This window comes from Leptonychotes weddellii, chromosome 15 (assembly GCF_054177405.1).
Source record: "Leptonychotes weddellii isolate Sample4059 chromosome 15, ASM5417740v2, whole genome shotgun sequence".
Classification (NCBI taxonomy): Eukaryota; Metazoa; Chordata; class Mammalia; order Carnivora; family Phocidae; genus Leptonychotes; species Leptonychotes weddellii.
In genome coordinates, this window is record NC_138383.1 from 135,189 (window position 1) to 141,450 (window position 6,262).

The 6,262-nt window shown below is 51.2% G+C and overlaps 1 protein-coding gene across 5 annotated transcripts in view; it reads left to right on the plus strand.

The window, feature by feature from the left end:
- QTGAL (queuosine-tRNA galactosyltransferase) overlaps positions 1 to 6,262 on the plus strand; it is an 86,801-nt gene that overhangs the window by 5,849 nt on the left and 74,690 nt on the right. The window contains exon 2 of one of the 5 annotated variants that reach the window (XM_081804172.1): positions 3,898 to 4,116. The exons of the other annotated variants lie outside the window; for them this stretch is intronic. The gene's annotated coding sequence lies outside the window, so the exon portion shown is untranslated. The remainder of the gene's footprint in view (positions 1 to 3,897; positions 4,117 to 6,262) is intronic. 5 annotated transcript variants of the gene reach the window in all.

A 6,262-nucleotide genomic window follows, 5' to 3' on the forward strand; every position in this document is an offset into this window, starting at 1 on the left:
GGGGCCACTCCCTGGACTGTCCCCACCTTTTCCCCCCTTGCCCACGTCGCCCAGGGCACAGACCCACATCGAGGACGAGAGGTCTTCCATTAACACAATTAGATTCTCCAGAGTCGTCCTCATGTCAGGGGCCACTCCCTGGACTGTCCCCACCTTTTCCCTCCGCACAGGTACCCCCACCTGTACCCACTGAACAGGTGTTTGTACTGCGTGGGTTCCATCGTCCTGTGAAACCCGCCTGGCTCAGAGATGTGAGGAAGGTGGCCGTGGGGGCTCCTCTGCCCACGCCCGCCCCCTGCCTCGGGCGTCCTGTGCTCTGCTGCCAGGTCCCTGTGGTTCTTCCGCTCCTCCAGCAGGGCTCTGTGCTGAAGTGAAGAGCAGGCATGGTGGCCGTTACAGAGTCAGGCAGAGCAGGATTGGTGTGCCAGGTAGTCTCCAAAATACAGTGTCTCGTGCTCGCAGGAGCTTTGAATCGGTCGGGCTTTCTGAGTGAATTTCCCTAGGAAGAGAGCAGACATGTTTGGACACCTGCCTGGGAGCTGTCGGGGCGCACAGAGGACATGGGGCTGCCGTGGACTGGGGTGGCCGTCTCTGGAGGGCCCGCAGGCTGCCTGCCTGGGGCCAACATGAGGCCTCACTGCTCGGAGACCACGCGGGCCTCAGAGGCTCCGTCCCCACAAGCCCGAGGGCCACTTTGTTGCCTGGACGCGTCGGGAGCACTCACTTCCTGGGCTGGACGGTCTGTGCGACCCTTTCACCGTGGAGTCCAGGCAGATGCGTGGGACCCAGTGGGGCCCTGTGTTGGGGGGCCTCACGGTGCTGCGCGCCCCCTCCCCCGCCGTTTCTCCAGGGTTTCATGCACGGTCTGGTTCTTCTCTGACAGAGAGGAAGGTCCTGTAAGTGACTTGTTTGCAAGTGACTTCAACCACTTTTGCCATTAAGTATTTTGTCCAAACTGCTAGAAAGTAGGAATACTGACTGATTTAGATACTCGCAGTTTATATTTCTCTTTCCCCTCCAGCTCTGTCCTGTGCATTTGGGGAGGGTGGAAGGTTGAGGCAGAAGGAAGGGGACTGAGTACCTCCTGGGAGTGGGACGCAAGAGGCAAAGCACTTGAGCCCAGGCCGCTGCGTGGTGGTGTTTCGCTCTATGTAGAGTGACCTGCGGCCAGTAACTGGTTAAACACACCTGTTGCCAGCAGGTAACGAGGTTTGCTTTTCTCCTCTCTGCATCCCATGCCCACTGATTTTTATGTCTGACTTGTGAGTTGCATGTGGGGTCATTCAGAAAAGAATGTTGGTATCTGCTGCAACTTTAGGACACAGTTGAGCAATGTCACGGGTTCAGGTCTGCCACAAGCCGAGCCAGCTGTCCACGGGGCCTGCAGATGCCTGCTTTTCCAACAGAGTGTCAGCTAGAAGTTTTGGCTCCACAGGCAAGGCAGGGTGCGGGAGCCGCTCAGCTTAGAAGGAAGCCCTGGGGAGAGGAGAGGTGCAGGAGGGGGTGGTGCTGGGCCTACGGGCTGGTGCCTCGCTGCCTGTGGGTCATTGCTCTGGTCTCATCGATACTGGTGTGCAGGGACTACATGGGTTCTCGTGTGATTCTGTTCATAATTGGGGTGAGCTTTAGCGGTTGGCAAATCAGAAGTACTTTTGCCATGTTTTAAAAAGTCATGCTTTTTGTTCTGTCTTCAACAATGTATCATGGTAAATAGACATCCCCCTCCATTAAAATAAACAAGTGACAGAAAACTCAAAGTTTGTTTAGAAATTGTTTTACAGCCTTTATCAACTCTTTTTTTTAAGATTTTATTTATTTGACGGAGAGAGAGACAGCGAGAGAGGGAACACAAGCAGGGGGAGTGGGAGAGGGAGAAGCAGGCCTCCCGCCGAGCAGGGAGCCCGATGCGGGACTCGATCCCAGGACCCTGGGATCATGACCTGAGCCGAAGGCAGACGCTCAACGACTGAGCCACCCAGGCGCCCCTGAAATGCAGTTGTTGTTTTTTTTTTTAAAGATTTTATTTATTTATTTGACAGAGACACAGCGAGAGAGGGAACACAAGCAGGGGGAGTGGGAGAGGGAGAAGCAGGCTTCCCGCCAAGCAGGGAGCCCGATGCAGGGCTCGATCCCAGGACCCTGGGATCATGACCTGAGCCGAAGGCAGACGCTCAACAACTGAGCCACCCAGGCGCCCCAGACTTAATCAACTCTTGTGAGTGTGTTGATGCCCGTGTGCTACCCCGTACTTGGGGGTGTTCGCTGGGACCTGCATGGGGGCAGTGCTGGGGGGCGGTCAGGGTGGCCTCTCCTTCCCCCCGCCTCTGCTTCTCCGGACACACCACAACCTCTTCTCCTCTTTCCTGAGAGATAAATTATGGGCTCTGTTAGACCGAGACTGGGAGGGCGTTAGCTGGGTCAGGAGGAGGGCCACGTGATCTTAGTGGTGACTGTTCCCAAAAAAGGGTCAAGTAGCTCCACCAAGAAGCAGGTGATGCCCTTAATTTATGAGGGAGAGAGCTGCACATCGGTACTGACCTGTGTGTGTGGGCGCCTACTTTTGTTCTTGGAAGGGAGACAGATTCCTTCTCAACACTCACGAAAGTTTTTTCTGGAATAGAGAAAGCCCCAGAAGTCTCCGCACGTGGCTGCTCACACTGCTTCACGGGAGCCGCCCTCGGCTGTTTTTGTTGGCTCTGGGCGTTAGTTCTTGGCGGGCTCCGGCTCTTGTCAAGTGCCACTAACCTTCATTTCTTTAGAAATGCCCCAGACAGCAGTGAGCTTTTGAAATATTTTCTGTTTGTGTAGAGTGTTTTCATTTTAGGGCCTAGGAAAGGGGAATGAGCTGGGTGTTTGTTCAGCTGCTCCCTCCGAGTGCTGGTCCCGAAACCTGCTGGCCAGGGAGACAGCTTGCTGCAAACGTGGACTTGGGCCACTGCAGACCGACAGACTCCAGACCCGTAGGCAGACTCTGCTCTCACAAGCTTCCAAGCAGTTCCTTTGCAGCCAGCCCTGGTGGCCTCCACCCAAGAAGGAGAAGGTGGTGCACCTCCTGCCCCTTCCCCCGCGGCAGTGACTTCTGCTCATCTCCCTGCCCTCTCTGTCCCTCTGCCATGGGCCCCTGCTATTTCCTACCCTCACGCTGGGGCCTGGCGGACAAGAGGGGCCACTATGCCCCAGCTGGCAGGGGCGCACACGCTGACCTGCCCTGGGGGACGGGAGGGCAGGAGGTAGATGGGAGGGGTGTCTGCTCTGGGCTGCGTGAGCCCCGGGCCGCCCCCCATCCTGCCCCTGCAGCCCAGATCTCCTGTGCTCCTCCTCCTTCCTGCTGAATCTCTTGCTGATCCGAGGAATGCTTGTCTTCTCTCCCAGTTACAGGGATTTCCTTTCTCGGAGGAGCCGCGAGCCAGGGGAGGGGCGTTGGCCATACAGTCTCCGTTTTGTCAGCGGAGGAAACTGCGCAGCTTGAATATGTGTGTGTTTAGTGAATCCACATGTTTGATCCCAAATTACTTTTGTGTGCTTCTGCCAGAATTATGGCTACAGAAAAGTTGTGTGTGTGTATGGATGGGGACTGGGAACTAGAACGGCAGAAACGGCAGTGCATTTGGCGGAGGGGGGGCACTGTGTCCTCCTGAACACCAGTGCCCTAAACCCAGAACCTGACGATATTTTTAAAAAGCATCGTGGAGTGAACTCAGATTAAACTTTCTTCCTAAATACTAGGCATGCTTTATTGGAGACAGATTTAAAAATCAACCACTTAATAAAAGACACCCATTGAACGTGCACATTCAGTGGGTCTGACAAACGCACACATCCGTGTAAGGGCAACTTCAGTCCAGGTTAACGTGTCCTCGAACCACTTCGCACTCACACTCTGCTTCCCTTCGTTAGGGTTTTTTTCCTGTTCCAGAACTTCATGTAAATGGAACCATACAGTATGTGATCTTGCCATTGGCCCTTTCTACTCCGCATACTGTTTTTGAGACTTACCTGTGTTGTTGCTGACATCAAGTACGTCGGCCTTCGCTGCTGCTGAGCCGGCCGTTCCAGGGGACGCCTTCTGTAGGTGCCCGGCGGTGGACGCTGCGTGGCCTCCGGTGTTCAGCTGCCGTGAGTACAGACACCGCAGAAGTTTGTGCAGGTCTGACCATGGATGTGCAGTCATTGCTCCTGGTAAATCTCGGACAGAGCTGATGGGTGATATAAACATGCACGTTTGCCTTTTAAGAGGCTTCAGAACGATTTTCCAAGGGGATGAACCCTTTTACGTTCCCGGTGATTTACAAGAGCTTGTTGAGTTTCTCCCAACACTTGGAGTTGTCCGTCTTTGAGATTTGAGCCTCGGGGCATGCCTATGGGACTGTCTCCTGTGGTTTTGGATTGCATCTCCCTGGTGACTAAAGATGCCGAGTCTTCTTCGTTTGGGTGCTCACTGGTCACGCGTGTATCTTCCTGTGTGAAGAGTCCTTCAAGTCTTTCGACTTTTTTACTAAGATACAGGTCCTTTCTCCCAGTCTGTGGCTTGCCTTTGTTTTCATTTCTCAAACGTGTCTTAATGAACAGAAATTATGAATTAGGATTAAGTCCATCTTATCAGTTTTTCCTGTCAAGATTTGTGCTTTTTTGTCCTAAGAACCTAAGAAGTCTTTTCTACCCCAAGACTTTCTCCCTGTTTTTTCCTAGAGGTTTTATGGTTTTGTCTTTTACATGTAGGTGTGTCAGCTGTTTGGGTTCATCGAGTGTGGTGTGAAGGGGGGATTGTGGGTGACAGTCTTCCTCTGCGTACCCGGCTCTAGCATCCGAGCCAGTTGGCACCTCTGTTGAAGGTCGGACGGCCAGACACAGTGCAGACCCTTCGTCTCTGTCCGCGAGCCACTTCCACGCTGCCTTTGTTCCCATGGCAGCAGCAGGAATGAAGCTAAGGGTAGTTGTACTGAAAAAATCAGGTATGGTTAGGTCCTCCAGCTGTGTTCTTCCTTTTCAAAATTGCTTTTTTTTTTTTTTAGGTCTTTTGAATTTCTGTAGACATTTAGATTCAGCTGTCGAGTCTGCTTGAGTTTTCATTGGAATTGCACTGAATCTGTAGACCCATTTGGGGGTCTTACCAAGACTGAATGTTCTAATCCATAAACATGGTACATCTCTTCATTTATTTAGGCTTCTTGGATTTCTCTCAGAAATGTTTTATAGTTTTCAGTATACAGGTATTGCATAAATTTAACAAAATACATCACTAAGTATTTTCTGGGTTTTGGTGCTATCAAAAACTGGTATTAAAAGTTAATACCAGTTTTATTGCTGTAAATCTGCTAAATTACCTTATTAGTTATAGTAGGTTAGGTGTAGTAGGGTTCTTGTTTGTTTTAAGTTAACAATTCACTGTGAAGTGATGAATGGACTTCTACGTGTTTCTGACCTAGAGCTCATATCCCCTGGTCTTGGCTCGCCATGCGGCCAAGCCTCCAGGGCAGAGTCACTAGAAGTGGTTCTGCCAAACGCTTGTCACGCTCAGAGTTGTGTTTGTGTTATCACTTGCACTGTGGAGAAGGACACGCCTAGAGAAGGGCGCTGGCCGCGAATGCACAGCTCAGCGGATCCTCATCAAGCAGGTGTGTGTGAAGCCACCCCAGAACCCCTTTCTTGCTCCTTCCCGATGACTTTCTTATCCTTCCCAAAGTTAAATATTGTCCTGTTTGTTGATGTGACAGTCCTGCCTGGTTTTGAACTTTTTATAAGTGGCATCATACATAGCCTTTTGTGTCCGCCTCTCTCACCCTGGCTTGCTTGCCTTTTCACTATCTGAAAGCTACCAGTTGATAAATAGAGTTCTTAATTTTAGGGCAGGTCCATTTAGTAATCTTTTCCTTTACAGTCAGTCTCATTGTGCCTTCTTCTTGAGACATTTTTTCCTACTTTTAGGCCCTGAAGTTATTCTCCTAGTTCCAGATGCTTTATTTCTTTTTTACCTTTTATGCTTTGATCTAAACTCTACTTGAATTGTTTTTGTTCATTTTTATTTAAGTTTAACATATACACAGATCAGGGTGCAAGTCATAAGTGTACAGTTCGTGGAGTTGTGGGAAACTGAGCTGTCCTGTGCAGTCGTCCGTAGGTGCAGGACCAGAGCGCGGCCGGCTTCTCGCGTGACCTCCTGTTCCTCCTCAGAAACCCCGTCCTCTTGTCTACAGCATGACTGGAATGCAAACACCCAGTTAGTTTTATCTCATTTTGACCTTTATGTAATTCCTCACATATT